The sequence below is a fragment of the Lonchura striata genome, chromosome 1 (assembly GCF_046129695.1).
Source record: "Lonchura striata isolate bLonStr1 chromosome 1, bLonStr1.mat, whole genome shotgun sequence".
NCBI classification, from domain to species: Eukaryota; Metazoa; Chordata; class Aves; order Passeriformes; family Estrildidae; genus Lonchura; species Lonchura striata.
The window spans coordinates 43,117,013-43,136,897 of record NC_134603.1 but is presented as its reverse complement, the minus strand read 5'-3'; the positions used below and the strand labels follow the sequence as shown (position 1 = coordinate 43,136,897).

The 19,885-nt window shown below is 37.1% G+C and overlaps 1 protein-coding gene across 5 annotated transcripts in view; it reads right to left on the bottom strand.

Annotated features, from left to right (window-relative positions):
- Positions 1–19,885, bottom strand: part of NOL4 (nucleolar protein 4) — a 189,293-nt gene that overhangs the window by 14,980 nt on the left and 154,428 nt on the right. The window lies entirely within an intron of this gene.

The following is a 19,885-nucleotide window of genomic DNA, read 5'->3' as shown; positions in this document are numbered from 1 at the left end:
GGCACTCCAGTGGGGAAGGCGTTCTCAGGGAGGCTAAAGGAGTTGAGGATGATGCTGAGACCAGGACTCCTGGTTCTGCATATGAACTCTAATCTCTTGCCCACTATGCAAAAGGAGGCTTCCTCTAAATATTAGCCATCTCTTTAAAGAGCACACTGATCTCCTGTCCCTAAATGATTAATAAGTTGCCATACATTTCAGACATTAAATCTGATCTTTAATTGTTTATCTTAGTCTTCTTGATAACTAGATGCAGAAATAGGGCAGGATTTTTGTCAAGCTTTTTCTGAGCAGGCTCAGACATCAGCCATACTTATAGGATTATGAACCATGAATTTGGTCCCAGGGGGTTAGATGTTGCCTCTCATACATTCCCCTGGGATTTAAGCATATTTTTCAAAATGTTTTGTAGTTCAAAAGGCGAAGTTATGCCATTTTTTCCTTGCAGCCATACCGAAGACAGCGAAGAAGATAAGATAAAGAAGACACTTTCTCTTTTTTGGGGGGAAGGAGAATATGAATATCATATTTACTTTTGTACACCTGAGATTCATTCTCTTCATTCTTTTTACCCAAAATTCCTTTGATTTTAAAGTAATATAGAAATTAAATGTACTGCTGTTCCACTGCGAACTGAGATATTTGAAATATTCTGTTAGTTATTCAGCACCTCCTGTTTCTCCCTATATAATGCTTACACTGAAAAGGCTTATTTATTTAAAATTTTATTTAAAAAATACTTTAATTTCAAGACACTCATTAGCAATTAACTAACCATTTAGTGACATGTTTGATCTAATTGTCTGGAACATACACTGTTGTCATCATAACAATATACTAAACTTTTGAAGTATTAACCAACCATTTTTAAACTATTTATAATTTAATAAGAAGTATGACCAAGGTGCAGATATAACATTTGTTCTTCTAGAATTTGACTCATACTATATTAATTTAGTATATGCCAAAGGAAGTAAATCATCCCTCTAACAATATTTCTCTTCTGAATTTATTTTGGAGGAGAAGCCACGTAAATCTTGAGCACATTACCTGCAAAATGATTGAAATCAAAATATGGAAAAATACTTTGTAGGTACAAAAGCATGCTAAAATAAAAACTTATCTGTTGGCTTGAAAAGAGGAAGCATGAGGTCCTTACTGTGATCCTCAGCTTGATATATACCAGAGGTATTTATGTCTCAGCCTTATGTCAAGGTCTGTACTGGGGGAACACTTTTATTTTTCCACAAAAGAGCAGATATAAAAAAATGTTTGATTTGACTTTTAATCAGGGAAGCAATTTAGTAACACTCTAAGGACAGTACATCCTAAGAAAATTTGCCATGCAGTGTTGCTGTCAGTCGCACAACGTGTATATTGAAGAAACCCGTCCTTGCTCTGACTGATGCTCTCAGCAGCAACATGATGTTGGTGCAGATTGTCAGGACTGTGGTACAAATAGCAAGGCTCACTGGCACTTCCCAGCCTCTTGTTCCCCTGTCAGCAGAGGCACAGCACACACAACTCTTCTAAAACAGTCTTTGGAGAAGCATCTTTAGCAGTGTCACTGATCCCTTCTGTTCCCCATCTCCTTTACCGCCTCCAAAATAACACAAAAAAAAGCAATAGATTGTGGAAATAGAGAGCCCTGGCAAATCTGTCCTACATTGAGTTTTGATCCCTTTTATACACAAGTGTCAGAAATTCAGCATACTCCAATTAAGAGAGAGCAGTACTATTGCCTTGGCTTCCCTGTTAGCAGGAAGTTAGGAAGTGTGTGTACAGATCAACTCACATGGCCAGTGCTAACTCACCATAGAGCTAACAGAACTTCTGCAAAAAGAATAAAAATAATAATATTCCAAAAATGCAAAGCTGGTGACACACATAGAGCTACTGCTTTCAATAATGCAGTACTTCCCAGACTGACAAATCAACGACTCTGAGAATAACAGCTTTTAACTGCTCCTATGTCAGTGTGACTTTTCCCCCATGAATTAGAAAAGAGACAGAAAGACAAACACATTTTTGATTCATATTTCTTGATACTACCTTTTTTAATAAGTTAAACAGAAAAATGTGGATTGCTTGTTGTTCTTGTTAACAAACACTTATTTTAGAATACCACTTTTAGGTAAGGAAAACTCTAATGCAGATAAGTCTTCAAACAAAGGAGCAAGCCTATTTGCATATGGCCTTCCACTTTTTCAGCATAAGGAAAAAAATTCATTCACTTGTAGAAACAAAGCAGGCTTTAAATTTATTTTTTTTTTTTTTTTTTTAGATCTCAGTAGCTTGTAATATGGCTTTAGAAGAAAGGAGATAATGTTTCATATATTTTTCCCATTTGAATTCCATTAATTTAATTCTACAATCAAAAGTAAAATAAATAGAAACATATGATAAAACCACATAACACTTTTCAAAGCATACCCAATTAATCCTTACAATACTATGATAGACAGGAATTTTATCAGTGCTTTTCAGATGGTGAGATTCTGCAACAAAGGCAACTTAAGCTAGAGTTACCTAATATGCAAAGGTCTTGAGTTCTGCAACTGTAACAACATAATGAGCTTCTCTTTGTGTAAATTAATTTTTAAAAATGCTTAAGTTTTTAACTGGGAACAAACTCATATATCAAGAGACACCTTGCAATATCCACAGAGGATTGTGAGGCTGGGAGTTCTCTGCCCATTTCAGCTTCTGCACAGAGAAGTGGCTGCCAGGGTAAGCAGCCATCACCACCTGCATGGAGTGGAGCAAGGTATTTAAAGGAGAATAAGACACATGAAACCTGGCTCCCACTGAAGGGCCCAGAATCTGGCCCCCTTCTTAGACACCAATTTCTGTTGGCAGGACCAGATTGTGTACACCTTGTGCTCTGTCTGCAAAATCCCTGAGACTTCACCCCATTCTCTTTGCTTCTCTAGTCTTGCCTCCTATCCTTCATCTCAGTTTCAATCTTCTTGCCTAGCAAATCCTAATCTCTCCTTTCCAAACAAGTCTCTTGATGCCAGATACCTGAGCAGCTTCAACAACTCAAGGCTTTTTGTTTCCTTGTTTGTATTTAATCAGTGTTACACTCACTGATGGTTCCATTTGAGATTTTCTCTCTATGCTCAGACTCCTATCAGTATCCTAATCCCAAAAATCTTGTCCCACAGGGAGAAAAAGCCAGGTTCCATAATTAGCTAGAGCAGCTCCTGGTTTCAACTCACATTATTTCTCATTAGTAGTATCTGATCCTCTTTCACCACTAGTTCTTTAATCCACCTGTCCAGTTTCCATGACATTGCCAGTCTCAGCTTGCTCAACTTCCTCATCCAACCCCATTTCATAATGTCACTTTCCCTTAGTTCCTTGCTTTCACTGCTCCTGTCAACCCTCATTAGGCTCCAGCCCCAACACTTTTCCCCTCCTCTCTACACCGAGATCAGAATTTAGCAAATAAAATACTTTGATTGTGTAAACATGTGTATGCAGTGTTACATCCTTGGTACAAATGACATCATGTTGTCAAGAGCACACACAAAGCCTTTGTTTGTTTTTTTTTTAAGGAACAGTAAATATACTTAATGATCAAACAACCCTTACAGGATAAAATTTTTCTCATTCTTGAAAATGGCTGTAATTATCTCTGAAAGAGTTCAACAGATGGAAGACATAGAGAACAGTAAATGTAATCCCTGTGGGCTGAAGGTCATGAAATTATCATTGCACTGCACACCTAGTATTGTAATGGGAAATGTGAGGCAATCTTAATAAGTGATGATTCTACCAAATGCTTGGATGGCACACATTGTTCTGACAGAATATTGGATCTTTTATTAGCTTTAATTACATTAAAGTAACTCTCTAGTATTTAACCCAACTTTTAATTTTATAGCAAATATCCTGGAAGCTTGGACAGCTGAACATTACATTGGCATTTCACAGTAGGCTGAATTTTCCCTTAATTTTGCAGTAAGGTTATTGACTCAGTGTGCTCAGCAATAGTAGAAATGGTATTTCTGCAAATGATGGATGTGAGTTTTCACTTCAGTTTTGTTTTCCATTCCACATTATTTCGCCCCACTCCAGTTGCTAAGGTTTGTGTTCAGATTACTACTAAATAAACTACACTAAATAAAGCCTGTTTGAGACTATTGAGGCTTGAAAAAAAAAAAAAAAGGAAGAAAATATATCTACATAATTTATAGTTTCATAGACCTACATAATTTCCTAAGTTTGAAATCCAAGTGAAGCTACACAGTAGTCCTTTGCATTGGCTGACTTTCACATTTAAAGTACTGAATAGAAAAAAGTTCTGTAAAAGGACTTCTTTCATATTGGAGGATGTGCTCTTACAGCTGTAAGCTCAGCATGCTGGCAGTGTAACGCAAGACCAGTAGAACTTCTGTGCCTGAAAGCTTATCTAAGAAAAGATACTACCTTCCCCAGAAAGCCTTATTTCTTTTACAGTGGAAAGAAAAAAAGCCAAATTTTCAGTTAAGTCAGCAGAGTTTCAGTATTCACAGTAAGAAAAGCAAAGAATTTGCTACAGCCTCTGGATTTGCACATAGAAATGTTAACCCTTGTGACCTGTTTGCCATGTGGCATCATGCCTTCTTACCTCCAAACTATTTTGAATAAAGTTCTACAAAATTTCCAGTCCTTATGTCTAGGGATTATTAATAAAAAATTACCATCTACTTGAAATTTCAACTTGCTGTACCAGACCCATAGTTGAAACCTGAAAAATGAGTGCTTGAATCTTACAATCTCTTTAGGAAAATGCTTAAAATATAACACAACAATATTTTATTTAAGGGGGAGAGTTCTCCTCTGATAACCTTTCAAGACTTATACATATATTTGTCACATAATATCTCTCCATGGGTATTTCTCCACTTTCCAGGCTATTCCAGTATTCCTTAAAATGATGCATCTATTTACAGTCCCCTAACCTAGTGTCCAAAACCATCAGTACAGATATAACAAACTAATTCCATCTTTAGATAGATTCCTTCCCTGTTTAGTTGTCCTCTAAAACAGCATTGCAGGAAAAGGCACTAGCTTTATGGATGAGGTCTACTTACAGCCAGCAGAAAGACCCCTGAGATTTTATCCAGAAGTACTTAATGCAAATTTGAGTAAGCTGGCTCAAATAAAACATGAAGTAAAGTTCAAATAATATCACAGAAGACATGCCAGATATTCCTTAGACTGGGAAATGTTTTGGTAATTCAAAAGTGGACTTAGCAGTGAAATCAGCTGAGACATAATTGCTGTTCTTGGGTTTGCACACTATTTCTTCTCTTGTAAGGAGCAGCTGGGGGATTGTTAAATTGTTTTCCACTCTCTGTTATCAGAATAAGACTGTTTTTCTCTGCCACTCTCTCTGCATTATTTTCTTCACTTTTATTTACTTAAATCAAGTATGTATAAAAAATGAGAAAGCCCATTCTTTTGTGACATACTACTCAATTTGTAGCTCAGTTGGAGCTGGGTATTCCAGCCAAGCTGAACACTCATGCTTTAGCTGTGAGTCTATCATCTCATCATTACATGGAGAGCACATCAGTCTCAGAGTAGAATTTTCTGGCCCGAAAACCTGAGATTACATGAAAAAGTGCTCCTAGCCTGCAAAGGCAACCATAATGAACATGTCACTGCCAGAAGTCCAGGTAACTAAAGATAATTGTGCTTTGAAGTCCAGTATATTTTTTTTTTCCATACTTCTGATAAAAAACTATAAATAGAATTTTTAGATAGTGGTGAAATATTGATACAGTCTAATTGAGTTAAACTGAGTGTAATAGAGAGTCCAGTTAGGCATCTAAAATGCCTGAAATACCAACAGTGAAGTGGAAACTTGAAGAGTGCCTATCAAAATGCTAAATTAGCTGCCAGCACTTCAAAGATCTCCAAACTGTCCTCCTGACACAAGATACAGAGCCAAGAAAACAAAGCCATGCTTCAGTTTCAGATTAGAATGGCATAGGTTCCTTTTGCTTTCAGATTATTAACACTGAAATGAACTGTCACCATCAGCGTTGTCACCAGGTATCAAAAGTGACATCAGCCAGTGCTCAACAAGAAATGAAAGCACGAGACTGACATGGAAAAAGAAGATCAAAATAAAAAGGTGCTATTGTGTAGAAGAGAGATAAATAAACCCCAGACTTCTGCATTTTTGATAGAATGACACATCATCTATAAACTGGAATGGGTATGTTAACCTTAAATAAAAGGTTGATGTTTTCACATTGCAGCATTTGAGTCTTGTTTTTTCACCACTGCCACATCACCTGCAGTACAGAAAACATCCTTTGGGAAGAGGTATTGTGTGGTTGTTGCAAGGAGCTGCTGGAGAACCACTTTTGTTGGAGGAGTACTTAAGCAGATGGCTCACTGTTCATATTCTGTCAGCTTTTTAGTTCATTACACACTGTGGTAGCAGAAGTGCAACAGGAGATTTCAGACGTCACCAGTGCTGCTGGTTGAGCATGGACACATGGATGAGCTACTTCTACAGTTTAGTTTAAGTGGGATTCTCAGTCCCTGGGGAAAGATAAACTGTGTTCTACTAAAGCACTGTGTTTCTCTGCCCAAATGGAAAGGGATAGCATTTATCTTTTCCTGTGGCCCTTAAGATAAACTTATTGTTCTTTAGTGAGGTTCTAGATAGTAGATTTTTGAATGCACTCTTCTTGGTGTGGCCTTTTTTCCCCATCAGGAATAAAGGAATATTAAAAAGCTTAATAACTCAATGGAGCAATCTCATTTTAGGTAGACTAATGGTAGAAGGTGTCCTTGCAAGTTAATTTTCTCCATAGCTCCTGCTGTTCTTGTCTTAGGTTGCACCACCATTCATAAACTATTTCATAAGTTATACTGGTCATTATTTTTCATTATGGCTCTTTGGTCATTATGGCTCCTTATTTTTCTAGAGAAATTTAAATGTATGAAATAATTTAGATAGCTAGGTATTCCAGCACTACCAATTGAAAGTTGTCTCCGTATACAAGACAGATGCACAGTGCAAGAGTGCACAGTGCATCACAGTGTGTGCACAGCAGTGCAAATTTAAATCACATGTCCAACAATGGCTGGCACCAGGTTAGAAGCAGCTTCAGACATGTAAAAGGCAGGACTGGGACTGGTTGAATATGGGAATTGTAAAAATACCTTTGAATTTTGGCAAAACTCCTGCAGGTTTTTCACAAAATACACATGACATTTCCTGTGGAGAAAGCAGTACAAATCCAGACAAAGGTGTCATGTGAAGAGCAGAAGAGTTTTCAGCCACCATTTCTGCCTTGCAGAGAAGGACAACAGGAAAGAGGGCAGGTGGAACATTTTTCTTCCCTTTTGTACCAGCAAAGTGAAGAGAATTGTTAGGGCCCAGGCCTCATACAGAAATTCTTCCTCTCGGGATAGGCAGAAAACAAAGGCAGATTTTTTTCTCTGAGCTAAAGAACAGTACAGCATGATCCTTGCCTTGGCCCTTATGACAAGTTATTGATTGAGGCTTTGTTTTTAAGTAGTCAACCTTGAGAATCCTCATCGCCTCTATTTACACCTCCCTACCCACTCCCAACCCCCATTTTCCTTTAAAGGAAAGGAAGATTCACATGGAAGACTACAATTCCATCAGCCTCTGATGGGAGAATATGAAAGGACCTTTTCCTTCCCTCTGTCACCTCTACAGAGCTCTCAGCCTAACTCAGGACATAGGACCATGGACACAGGTTTACTAAACCTGCTCTTCCTAAGAGACTTCATTTGGTACATGCCTGATCCCAAAAGTGAAGCACTGCATAATGAACTCCAGGGCCTAAGATGCCCCTGCTGGAATTAGAGTAGCTAATAATCTGAAGAAAATAAAGGCAAAATTTCAGGGGAAATTAAGTAGAGGTTATGTCATGTTTATTCTCATCTTGCTACATAAACCTTCTCAAAGCCAATTTTTTGCAGAAGCCAGCACCTTGCAGAAGATCGCTGCTTCTTTATTGACAGAATGGATGAGTCTGAATATCTGACTTTTTTTTCCAAAAGAGAAACAACATAAACTGCAAGAAAACAATGTCCTCTTTTGCCATCCTAGGAGTGGTTTTGCCTGCAGGTAATGGTGCTAAATGAATCAATGTATAACTGAAACTCATGCGTGATGACAAAGGCATAGTAGTACTTACTGCTGAACCAGAAATATGCAAAGCAAGAGAAATTCCTCCTTTGCAGTGTAATCCTCTCATTCAGAACAAGCCTTCCTACGCCGCAGGCATTCCACTTTTATGATCACAATCAAGCATTTTTCTCAGTACTTTTCATGCCTATGTGTACTGTCCTAAAGAAATTATCTCAGTAAGGTAATCCTGCAGGAGTGTCTCTCCCCCCTTGCCAAAACACCATTTTCCAGTGACTGTGATGGGCAACGTTTTCAGCTGGGATAGATCAGCATTACTCCATTCAGTGCAGAAGGACTGTGGCACCAGAGGACCATCAGAGAAAATCTTTAAACATGAATCAAATGTTTAGGAAGCACACAAGGAAAAGTGTGTGGGAGTACTGGAGCAATGCTTGTGCCAGCTTTGCAGATTTATTACTACAATATCATCATGGTCAACAGAATTAAACCTCCCACTGTAAGTCTCTTTGTCTACTGCACTACAACTGGTATCACTCCCACCACTGCCAGCCTATTTTGTTGACACAAAACAGTTTTTCATATTCCTGCCAGATCTGGGATATTGAAATGCAACCACTGAAAAAGGCTCTATGGAAAACTACAGGGTACGATTTGGATTTTGAGTGATTCTTCCTATTTCTCTTCTGCTCCAGATTTCCTTTTATTATTACACATCTTGGAGTGTGTGTCAGGAGGAATGGACCAAAGCACTTTATGATAGATTCCAAATTAAATTCTTCTTCATTTAGAAACAGATGACAGCCTAGACATGAAGCATTTGAGGTCAATGCTGAATTAACTTCCTCATTTTCAACTAATTAAAAATGTCTGTGTGTTACACACTGACAAGGAAGAAAAGCAAGCCCGCTGGAGATTCCATCATTTTGCTTCTACAGGTAGATGATAGTTTAAGTTATAGATCTTCTAAAAAAAAAAAAAAACAAAACAAACAAAAAAAAAAAAAAAAACCAAAAAAAAACCCAAAACAACAAGCCCCAGTTTTCTTGTCTGTCAGAGAGTGAGCACTTGCTTTTTTGCATTCACTCAATGATTGGCTCTTCTTTTCAAAGGTAGGTTCAGATGTTTAAAGATATTTTACCCTCTGTTTGATAAATATGAATGCTAATTATTTTATTTCAAATCTGCATCAAAATCTGAACAGCATGTTTGTGGAAAACAGAATTCTTTCTATGAGTTCAATGCAGGGTGTCTATTAATGAACACTGTCTCAGATAAAACTTAAATTTACAGTTTAAAAAAAAAGCTTTTAAAAATAAATTGTATAAAAAAACCCCAAACAAACCTCACCTCTGCAGCCTGTTTTCAACTATTTAGTAGAGAGAGAATATTTTGCTACTAAAGAAGAATTGCTCTAATTTTTTTATAGAACTTTATAATCCTTTAACTTCAGTACTGTGAGGCTTCTGTATTTTAAAAGATTAATTAAATAAGAAGTGATGTTTGGGGCATGGCCTTTTGACTCCATAATCATCAAACCAAAGTAGCATATGCCATTGGAAGAAACAAAGAAATGAACTTTGACTGGCCTCTGGAGGATGCACTTTCTGATTTGCTTTATTAATGGAGACAGTAAAACTGAAGCTTAATATGAATTACCATGAGTAATAAGCATGAAATATGTGTACTGCAGTGCAAATCTGTTCCCCAAATATTCTCATTTCTGGGGAGAATTCTTTTGGCACAATGCCTGGGCTGCTGGCCACAGGCTGCTTGGCTGCTGTGTCCTGTGCCTAGCCTCTTTAGCAGCTGGTGCTGCTTTCAGGCACTGCATTCAGCTCCTACTCCCACAGCTTATTATAGGTTTAATTTTTTTCTTAGAAAAATATGTTTCTAAATTTGGTTTAGGACATCAAACCAGTTGTTGAATCACAAACATGTTCCTGCTACCAAACATAAGCAGTCTGTGCATTCACTTGTACATGTCTTTTCTGTGGGCAGAACTGCATTTTTTAATTGAGGAATATTTCTGAATCCATTGTGCAATTGATGTTTGGAACTTAGGAGTAATTTATGTTTCTCTAAAATCTTCTAAATCTTACTAATTCAATAACCAAAACCAGAACTTGCCTTTCTTGAAAAATAAGGTTTTGCTCATGCACAGTGGCTTTGTGTTGATGTCATTAAACTGGCCCAAAATCTGCATGATAATGGGGATTTACTCACCAGAAACATTATTCCCTGCCTGTACTGTGGGCAGGAGGGTGTGTGCAATGAAGTCATTAGCTAAACACAGGAAAAGAAATAAATACTTTTATCTATGATAGAAACATCTGACAGGCAAGAAAATACTTCACATTTAATATCTTGCTATATGAAAGGAAGGATAAGTAAAAAGGTTCTCTATTTCTGGCTTTTAAGGCTGGAGCAGGAAGAACAGAAGTCCAGACTCTAAATCCTCCATTTTCAGACCTGAATAGAGAACTCTTATATCTACATGTCCACTGGCCTTTTCTTTTCTGCCTCCTTGACATAAAATGAATGTTAAAGACACCTGGAAGAAAACTGTTCCCAACCCTGTTCATATTCATTCTACTGATGGTAGGAAGGGGGATAAGATTGCTCAAAAGTTCCTGTCCAAGAAACAGCACAATATTCCATTTTTGAGCCTTCAGCTTTATCAACCTCCAGAACAGAAAACTTACATTGACATGAATTTTACTTCACATTCAAGATCTTATGGCAGCTCAGGGTGCCTTAAAGTACACTCTGAAATCAGCAGCTTGAAATTCACACATGCTCAGCACAAAGAGCCTGGAAAAATACAGCATTTTCTAATTTAATGATCTCTGTGTTGAAGTGAAAAATTAGCTGTTCACCTTAGGGCCTCACTGAAAATCCAAGGCATGAAATTATTTGCAATTGCATGCCTTGCACATTATTCCTTTCCATTGCATGTAGCAAATTTAATGTAGGTTGGTCTGGAGTGTGGAGAGAGGGGGGCTGCCCTGTGATACTTGGCATCCTCTCCAGCTGCATCTGCTGATGACAGAGCCCTATGCAGCACTGCTGAAACGAGGAATTTTGTCACTGACTTGAAAGGCAGCAGGATTTAAAATTACAATGCATTCCACTTATATTCTTCCCCTTGACAATATGGCCAGTGCATTCTGGGTAGGAAGCTAAGCGTCCCCATATTTGTACATAATTTGATCTCCTGACAATGATCCACATGCAGCTAAACGGTGCCAGCATAACATTTTTTGCCTCAGTGGTTAAGGCATATCATTTGGAACCACAAAAACAAACCAAAGACCAACCTAGAAGAAAAATTATCACTAGGTGGGAAAATGATGGAACAAGGCCTGAAATCCAAACTGGAGTGTGAGTATCCAAGACATTACAGTCATCTTAGGGAACATTTTGAGTGTAGATAAAAAAGGATGAAGTACTGAAGTACAGAAGTCATTCTCATCCCTATTAAATACCAAATCACAAAGAGATGTCTGAACAAAAAAAGATATTATTAATAAAGCTTCTGTAGTGTAAGAAGCATTGAGTTCTTTGCAAGTTAAGTGACATTTGCCTCTTGTGGATTTTGGGATTCCAATTTCTATTTATTTGCTTTATGTTAAGTGAACCATCTGCTTCCTTTTGCTCTTTTCTAAGACTCCAGAAACCTCCCATTCTGAAGCAAAAATCACTTTGAGCTGGAATATTTTAGGTCTTATGTAAATGTACAGCCGAGGTAGGACATGGCTCTATCCCTCTGCACAGCTGCCACTTGGATGGAGTGCCTTTTTTTCTTCCATCCTCTAGAGCAAATTAGGCTCTGTGAAACCCAAAAGGAGGAACTCCTGATGCTTTCTTCTACACCTCTTACAAGGATGTAGAGTTGATGTGTTGTTCCTGCATACTGAATAGCTGTGAAAAGGACTCCATCTCCCTGACACAAAACCATTTTTATGTGCTCCCTCTGCATTTGCAGCTTTCTGCCACAGCAGCAGTGCCTCAGCAAGGCATCCTCCAACATCAGCTGGGAGATATTTTTGCATAACTCCCTTTTCTGTAACCAGTGTTGTCCAAGTCTGCCCCATACAATATGTTTCCCTATATTGCCACTGTACAATAGAAATAACAGAATATAGAGAACATTTTAAAACCATGCAATTATTTTCTTTCCTCCTAGGAGCTCTACTGATCATGAAAGAGAACAACACACAATCAAGGATGCAAATGTATATATTTCTTCCTTCTTTCCTGATCTCTGAAGGGTAATACATGAAAAAACTCCTCAGTGTCAAGATTTAGAAGATGGGCATTAATTGCAAAATTCTTTCTGTCCTCCAAATATGAAGGTTTAAAACTCTCTTACCCATCACTGCTGAAAGCCAGATACAGTGATCTTGCAATAGAGGTCCATGGCCTCACTGCAATTTAGATTTTTAATTTGTTTCTTCTAAAACAGTTTCACAATTACTTGTAATTTGTCCACCAGTAATTTCCTTCCTTCTTAATCAAAGCACAAACTGTTCCTGGTCTGTAGTAGCAAGACATTATTTTTGTTAATAAAACAGTGCTTTAAGAGTCTTTCTTTACGTCAACCCCCCTATTACATGCAGAAAAAAAGCACCAGGAATTGTATGGAGGCAGATCAGTAACATCACCTCACAAACCTCTATTTTTAAAAAATGTAGGAATTAGATATAAATTGAAGGACATACCGCAGCAGTAATTTCCTAGTGGCAGTACCTGTGCACTTTTATTAATATTCAGATGTATTGCGTTAGCACAGAACCTGTATCCAGTTCTGCAAGCAGCACTTGTACCAATCTGCTCTATTCAGGTTGCTGCTATGACAACTATCCGGAGTCAAATGTTAGGTCAGCTCCCAGCATGTGTGTCCTAGGCCATAATTCATTTCTCAGAAACCTAATAGACACCTATTCCTACTCCTCTAACAGATAAAAACAATATAGTTAAAATTACAAAATGGTACAATATCTTTAACAGCCTATTCACCGAAAACTTTAGATTTTCCTTGCTTTTATCCCCCAAAACAAAAAAGGCTGATAAGGATGTGTTGGAAGTGCCTCTTTGCAAACTTACCACAAATTCACAGAATAAGCTGAGTTGCAAGGAACCCATCAGGATCATTGAGTTCAAATCCTGTCCCTGCACAGTCTCTAAGAGTCCAAGAGTCACACCATGTACCTGAGAGCATTGTCCAAACACTTCTTGAACTCCGTCAGGCCTTGTGCTGTGACCACTTCCCTGGGGTGCCTGTTCCAGTGCTCAACCACCCTCTGGGTGAAGAACTTTTTTCTAATATCCAACCTAAACATCCCCTGACACAACTCCAGGCCATTCCCTCAAGTCCTGTCACTGGTCACCACAGAGAAGAGATCAGTCTCTGCCCCTCCTCTTGCTCTTGTAAGGAACTTGTAACTGCAGTGCGGTCTCCCCTCAGTCCCCTCTTCCAGGCTGAACAAGACCAAGTGACCTCAGCTGCTCCTCATACAGTTTGGAGTAATTAATTTTTTTTATTCCTTGGGAGTTAGTTGTTATCTTTTCCTACACAACAATGATTACTGATATTTTAATTACAAGTCACAGCATAGAAAAAAATTACAGCTGTCATCTTGATGAGAGATTTCTTTAAAAAGGCATTCAGTATTTATCACAAAGAACTTCATAGCATCATAGTGCATAATATTATGTGAACACAGACTCGCCCTTGTCAACTTGAAAACCTCAAATAAACAAAGACTTTTTTTTTAACTGAGGTTTGAACATCAAGTGAGTTGTATTGTGATGTCTGCACAGTGAATGTATAATGACTACATCTTTATCAGACTATAAAGTTGTCTGACTACTGCTATTTTCCTTTACTCTCTGAAATGAAAGTTTACCTTTAAAACTCATATTTTTTTTAAAAATGAAGTGCAGAATAACTTTTTCTTATCATGTATATTCTATAAAATATTTACAGATATGCATTCTGTGAAGAGCCTACTAATTTAAAGAGCACCAGCTCTGACTGCGAAATACCTTTTTAGCATGGGAAATATGTAAGATAAGAATAACTTTCATTTTCCTCTGAGCTTAAGTTTTTCTTGGGCTCAACTTGCCATTTGCTGTGTGTCTACAATAGAATCACACATTGCATGTCCAATTACTTGGGGCATAAGGATGAAAGAAGTGTATGTGGCTCCCTCCTTTGGCTGATCCAAAAACTGTACATGCTATTGGAGCTTTTCCATGACATTAGTCACTGGAGTCAAATGGCTAAAATGACATGGATTGAATCCAGGAGAGCATCCAGGCTTTGCAATTATATATGACCACTATTCTATCTGCAAATATAACAATATATTCTCAAAGGTCCAGATTCCTAACTGGTACAAATCAACATGTTGTAAATGAAGCAACATCAATTTTCTAAATGATCTGGCTAACTATACATGACATGTCCATGAAAAGGTTCGTATACTTCTACAGTCATATTACTCTGTGATTCAGTTATTTTCTTGCTTTCCTGTATTCATCCTCCCTCCTCATTCCCAAGTGCTGACATTTTGTCTTGATTGCCAAAAATTACTTATTTCAAATAGAAAAATGCTAATTCATAAATTTTGCACCATGACAGCACACAAAAAGTATTACTTAAAAAAAAAAAAAACAACTTAACAAAATGCAACTGTTACAAAAAACAACTTGTGTCCAAATGAAGGGGAAGGCACTTTTTCGTACTATCATTCCTATGTGCTTTTCCACAGATAGATTCCACCAGTTCATCTTTTTTAAGGAAAATAGAGAGGCAGGTCATTTAGCATACTGATGTATACAAATTACTATTTTCTATTACATCTTCCTTTACGGACTTTTCTTTGGGGTTTTTTGGATGTTTTGTGGGGTTTTTTGTTGTTTTTTGGTGGTTTTTTTTTTCAGCCAGAGCAGTAGCACCACTAATCCACCTCCACTTCCTCCAGAGTCCTATAGCACTGCTCCACATTGTTTCATGCTGAGGTTTTCCAAAAGTACAGCACACACATATCTGTTTGGAAGAAGCAGAGACTGACAATGGTTCAGCTCTTAGAACAAAACTTCAGATTTTGTGATCAACAACAAATTGAGCCACATGGGCAAGGTCTCTGGAGTTCATAAAGCAGGCATCCTGCCCCTCTGCTCACTGCCCAGGACATAATGACAGGATGGCTTTCCCAGATTTTTATATTTATTTAACCATTCCTCTTTTGCCCAACCAAGATGCAATTTGGTTTGCAAAGTGAAGTGCATGGCAAAAGAGGAATGGTTATTTGTTCACCATATGCAATGAATACAAGTTAGTAGGGCTGTATTTTAGCTCTACTTATTTTGTTTCATTACTCCCTTGCTCGTTGTAGTTCAGAATCTCCACTTAAAGCAACTGCTTCGTACCAAAATACTGCTAGGGATGTAATAAGGATCTTGAAGGATTATTCCAGGAGAACATCCAAAGTAGCACAGAAAATCTTAAGGATTCAGATAATGCCTCTTCTATCTCTAACTGAAGCAAATCATGTAAGGCTGATTTAATTATTGTTTCTACATTTTTCATCAACTGTGATCAAAAGAGCCTTTAAAATTCAAGAGTTACTTTTTTTCAGTATCCAGACTCAACAGAGGTGATTTGTAGAGAGACACAAAAGCTCTTGATGCCTCCGTACCATTTTCCTGATCTGGACTGTGAAAGATCAACCAAATTTAGCCCAGTGTCACATGCATTTCACTGTTCAGGAGTACTACCAGTAAACCTAGACAATTTCAACATATAAATCTATAAAAACTGTTTGACAGAATAAATTATTTTTGGTACTGGGCAAAATTTAAAGGTGGAAGTGACAGGATTCCTCTTTGGGTAATAGGTTTCAAATATGTAACTTTGCAACACTAAAGCTGCTGGCCAACCAAACAGTGCTAGATCTCAAGATAATGAAAATGCACTGGTCTTAAGAGAGCACTTGAGTAACATCTAACATGGTCAGACAACCAAAGCATTACAGTCTGAGCTACCACAGCCTAGTAAATACATTGATGTATTTTAAAGAGAAGTCTCACAAACTGACAAGGCTTTTAATGTTGCAGTTGGGAAATTATTGTTGCAGTATTGGGAAATTACTAGTTTCTTGGAAGACAAGAAAACATTTATTTTTCTATTAACAAATTCTTGGCATGAAAAAAAAAAAAAAACAACGTTGAAACAATGTTGAAAATAAGTCAGTGACAGCAGTGAAACCAGATTTCTTTAACTTATTTTTTAAATTGGATTTTTGCTGGCAGAAATTTTCAGCCTTGAGTTGGGAAATACAAAGATCATATAGATGGAACTTAAGACACAGATGGAAGGATAGTTTTATCCTTATTCAGACTTAACTTTATCACTCTTAACACTCTCCCCAGATCAGGGCTATATTAACCTCAGCAGCTATTAGAAATACTTCTAGAAAGTAATCCATAAGATGAAGTATTTGTGTGTATAGAGACACATACACACAAGGAGAGGATTCTTCTGAAGAGAAAACAAATGGGTGCATGGGGTTGTAGGTATATAAAGCCAATCCTTCACATTTAATACTTGTGAAAGAAACAGAAAATACTCATGAGCAAGACCAACACTATCTGTCAAAAAAAAAAAAAAGTCTTAAAAGCATCCCTAGTTTTGACTTTTAAGCTGCTTCTTTCTCCTGAGCAATAATTGAGATGGTTTTTCATCAAATCACTGTTAAAATTAACACTGTAGACAAAAGACCCATTTAATTTGGAAATTCATGTAATTTTAACAAATAGAGACCTCCATAAGGGACATACATTCATAGTACTCAAAACTCAAGGCCTGTGTTGTGTAAGGGAGAGAAGGAAAACTGGAGAACAAAATGAAAGGGCATAATAAAGACAATAAAGGGAGTTCAGGAGGCTGCAAAGTTTTATCTTAGCTTCAGGAATGGGTATAACACTGTGTTCTTAATTCATGGCTTATGGGTTGGAAAAGAAAATATGGTGCTAGGGATACAAATTACAGAATTACAGAACCACAGAATCAGTTAGGTTGGAAGAGCCCTCTAATATCATCAAGTCCACCCTATCACAAGAACATCACTACATCAAACAACCATGGCACTGAGTGCCACATCTCACTTTGGGGCAGAGCATCTGTCTGGAACACAAAAGGCAGAACTTCACCATACTGTATGCAAGAATAAAGCAGCCTTAATGCAATGCTTCCATTCAGCTCTGAGGGGAAGTGCTGATTGAGTGCTCTTGCCAGATCCTACTGACAATCTACTTTCCAGGACTGTCTAATGCTTGTCTTCAATTAGAAAATGTCTTGATATAGTTTATGAAATGGTAATTTTCATCCCCAAAATCTTATTTATCTTATTTCCCCTTTCTTCCGCCCAAATTTTCACTGACATCCTCAAAGCCTGAGTCTACCCAGTGGTATAAAACCCAGGTTTGGAAAACAAGGGGTTTTTGGTTTTTTGGGTTTTTTTATTGTTGTTTTTTGGGTTTTTTTTATTTTTTAAGAGCTATGGAACAACAAAACAACATGATGAACTGAACATTTCCAATCTTTCTCTGTTTAAGAAAAAAAAATCTAATGAAAATATAACATTTTAGATATATGTAAGAAAAGTGAAGGAAATTTAATAGTAAGTTAAGAAAAAAAAAATAGGAAGACAAGCAAAATAGAACCCTTTTACTTATTAGTCATACTCTCTGCATGTGAAAATACAGATCCAGTTCTCATCTCAACATATGAACTGAGCACACTATTGTCCATTAAAAACCATACTCAGAAATATTCTGGAATGCTGTGCTCTCAGTCTACTTCATAAATTTCACATCCTCAGAATAAATAATTAAATTTCAATGGAACTGGGGCTAAACCCAAGGTTTTCTACTTCTCTAATGACTTATCTATTCCACCCTGAAGGGTAAATTTCTCACTAAATTTTATGAATTTTACCTAACACACACTGTCATATTTTTTCCCAGCATGTTCAGCAAATCTACTCAGCATATCTGTCCTTAATCCACAAGTAGTTTTGCAAGCACCAAAGTTACACCAGCTAAGAAAATTTACTGCTTGTTGAATCAAATGACTGGTGCTATTTGCAACTCCCCTGTGTTCCCAGAACTCACTGTCAAAAAAGGGAAGAGCTGAAGGAAGCAGAACCCAACACCCGTTGTTCATAGGCAGATTTGCTACTTTAAAATCACAGTTGCAATTAAGGTGATCAGCTGGGAGATATTCTGACTACAGATTTTTCATTCTGTAGTGAAAAGTAAAGATATGCCTCTCCTCCCAAAGCGGTTTCCAAGCCCTTCTGTGATAGTAATACTACAAATAAAGGGAAAAAAACTTATTAATATGTTTTTTTGGAGTTCTGACTGCCATTTAAATAGTGATTTTTGTTTCAACAGGTCTCTGGTTCCCTGAAAAGCATTATGGGATTCTCACTTAAATCACAAAACTCTGCCTCACCCTGGCTGGACCACGGAATTGAGCCATTAGTTTTGTGCAATGAAAGTAACTGATGTTTGTGCAAGTTATTTCTAGCTCCCCTTGGGCTAAGAGCACATTGACTTTGTAGCTGTTCTTTTTATTATTATTGAAAAATCAGAGAAAAAATGAGAAAATATAAAACCTGCACAATCTGAATGAGCACTGATTCTAAACTAAATTATATTCAATATTACAGTGCTTTGACATCCCATGTCATTTGTAAATCTTAAGGCAAATGTAGCACAATAATGAAAATCCTAGCAAAAAATATCACAGCAGAAAGAAATAGCAACATACACTCTCAGATCCTAAACTATCCATTTTATAAGTATAGCAGTAGTAATCCTTTATACAGTTAGGGCATGACCTGAAGGAACTCAATGGACTATGCATAAAAGGAAAATGTTCTTTTAAATAATGTTCTATTCCACAAAATAAAAATTCATCTGCCATGACAGAAGCACATTTTGGAACACATAAGGCATCACTAATATTTTTACTTTGTTACAATCATGAAGAGAAATAAAGCATAATAGTCTTTGTAATAAGAATGTTAGACATTCAGTATATCTCTGGAGTGAGTAAATAATCAACGCCTGGAATGAGCTACCAGTTGGATTTTAAAAAACTGAAAGAAAACATGCAATTTCCAGAAAATAAAAGGTAATAAAACTGTAACATGCACTACAAAGATGAATAATCACACAAGAAAAAGCATATGAGCTTTAAAAACTCACTAATAAGTTAATTAACAGCATTTTGTCATACAGCATAGTAACTTCTCTGTTTCAGGCAAATAGGTATTTTCAGTCAGTAACAATATTTCACCTTATATTTAAAATGCATACACTTTTTGAAGGAGAATATGTGCACAAATAAATACACTGATTCATGGACACATGCACCATTTCTGTTACTTATGTACATTATATCCATTCTATGTTCTGTTCTTTTTAATTCTAGTATAGGGATTACACATGCTCTGAAAATCTACAGCCGTCAAAAAGTAAATACACAGCTTTATCCAGCTGGACATTACAAATATATTAGACACCTGACACAGCTTATGTAAATATAGACAAAGACATGCTTTTGTAATCATTAAAAAAAACCACTACAGCTTTTGTATTTTAATTAATCTTGCTAGCAAGAAGCACATAAGGCACTGCACCACCCTTCTGCATGGCACCCTATGTAAATGAGCC